Here is a 2217-nt window from a genome sequence, read left to right as displayed (position 1 = left end):
TGAATTATTTACCATAAAATATAATAGGCACAACAATTATGTTTGAGAGCATTTTTCATTACAACCTGCTTGATTTGAGCTTTAGACCTTGGTAAGCATATGTGCAAAGGGATTATAGAAATTAACTTAGTTTGAAACTCTATGTACGTGTGTGTGGGGGGGTTGCAACCATGAGTATGTGAGCACAAACTATAAGAGAATGACATAAACAAATGAAAGTACTAAAAGGGTAGTAAAATAGTATTAGAAAGAGGTATCGTGTCACTTTTCTCTCAAGTCTTTGAAAATACCCAGTGTTGTAAATAAGCATAAAAACAAGTTGAGAATTCATGGTGGGCAATGCCACATCTTCTTATTGGAGAGGATGAATAAAGGCACTAAAGGTTCTTGTGGAGAATTCAGGGAAAATGGACAACATCGCAAGCACTGACGTTGGGAGGGTTGCATGCTGCTCTACTTTTCTTAGTGGAGTACTAAGGTTTCTAAACGTTTTGTGGGCGAGAGAGCCAAGTGGTGATCCCTTTTTTTTTGTAAAAAAGAAGACGATGAGAGCTTTTTATGAACATGCTTAGTTAAAAAAAGGACAACTCACCAACACATACGAGCATACAAGCACACATACAAGCGATGTTTACAAACATTTTAGATGGAAAACATATGTGTTTAGTGTTCACAATGTGGGTATTAATAAAGGTATTTCTAATTTTTACATCGGCTGAGGTGTTTTTAGGGCCGCCAAAGCAAAATTGGCACCTTATGTATTTGCGACTGCTAGAGAGATGTGACGAGTTAAGGCACCCCTTTCCCAAAGAGCACATGGTTGTCAATTTTGCAACAAATAATAAGTCGTGTAGGTAGTATATACATAATATGACCGCGCCCCTCTCCTCCTCCCAACAACATGGGATTTCTGGCCTCCCTGGCGCATTCCCTCTCTCTTAGCCGCATTAGACCAGCGGTATACGACCTAGGCTGTGATCCTCCCACCACAATGGCAGGCTCTCCCACTTCTACTCTGGCGCCGCTGCACAAGTTTCAGGTGGACCTGGCTGAGCGCCTGGAGCATTTAAAGGGCTCCCCCAAAACCTCCGCCCACCTCAACTGGCTTTTGGACGCCGTGGCCGTGGCCCTCTCCACTCAATCCTCCATCCATTCCACTCTGATCCCTAGTCTAGTAGACAACAGGATTGCTGAGCAGGGAACAGGGGTCCAAATACTGCTGCAGCAGCGCGTGGATGGCATGGTGAGCTTGCTGGACGTCTGCAACGCCCTCAAAGAAGCAATGAGTGACGTGGAGGCTTACCTAGGCCGGCTTCAGCAAGCGCTGCAATGCTTGGGAGAGGCGCTGCAGTCCTCCGCGGATCCGGCAATGACCTCTTGCAGGATGCGGGCGGCAGGGCGGAGGCTATCGTCGTGCTTGGACAGCATGGTGGCTGGCAACAAGAAGAGATGGCGATCAAGGCTGGACGAAGCGTGCGCCTGCTTACTGCTGGTTAGAAGAGGGCTGAAGGCAGGCCACCCCTCTTCGGCAGCTGCAGCGGGATCTGACACACGAGGAGATGGGCGGAGCAGGCGCCCTCTTCCAAGACCTCGACACACTGCACGCTGCCGCCGCAGCTCTTAATCGCCTTGTCTCCGTCAATATGCCTTCTGCAGCTGCACCCACCGCCCAATTAGTTCTCGTCAAATTTTCTGCGGACAACCTCCGCAAAACGTCACGCGACCTGCAAGCGTCCATGGCCACGCTTCACCTCCACGTTGGCGAGCTCTTCCAGACCCTCGTCGTTGTGCGAGTGGCTCTCTTGGACGCCCTCGCTGGTACGGCAGCTGGCGCTTCCTCCATCTGCAGCTAGTGCAGTCCCAAATTTTGTTTCCAGCTAGTACACTCGAGAATCTCCCAAGCCAAACACGTCTCCTTGTAAATGACACTGTAATTGAGAAGAACGAAACCTTCCATTCTCTCTCTCTCTCTCTCTCTCCTTTCATAAAAGATGCACAATATAATAGTCCTCCTTTGATCACATACGAGGAATTCTAATAAAGGATTTATGTTCAAACACCAACATCTTTAATATACTTTACATGTCTTATCTGGATTTCATGTAAAATTTCAACTACCTAGAGAAGTTTCCTAGTGTATTCACAACATTACACATCATAGGGTTGATCTCCATGATTTGTAGCATCATCAAGCATCCACATGTTATGCTACCCTAC

General features: G+C 47.1%; 1 pseudogene across 1 annotated transcript; it reads left to right on the top strand.

The window, feature by feature from the left end:
* Positions 1–861: 861 nt before the first annotated feature.
* LOC147636921 (uncharacterized) lies at positions 862–1965 on the top strand (annotated as a pseudogene). The gene has a single exon (XR_015266133.1). The product of XR_015266133.1 is annotated as an uncharacterized LOC147636921 (transcript).
* The last annotated feature ends 252 nt before the right edge of the window (positions 1966–2217 follow it).

The sequence above is a fragment of the Cibotium barometz genome, chromosome 7 (assembly GCF_041138505.1).
Source record: "Cibotium barometz isolate CiBa-2024 chromosome 7, ASM4113850v1, whole genome shotgun sequence".
NCBI classification, from domain to species: Eukaryota; Viridiplantae; Streptophyta; class Polypodiopsida; order Cyatheales; family Cibotiaceae; genus Cibotium; species Cibotium barometz.
Note: the sequence above shows the minus strand (reverse complement) of the source record. Positions and strands in the feature narration are given on the sequence as shown.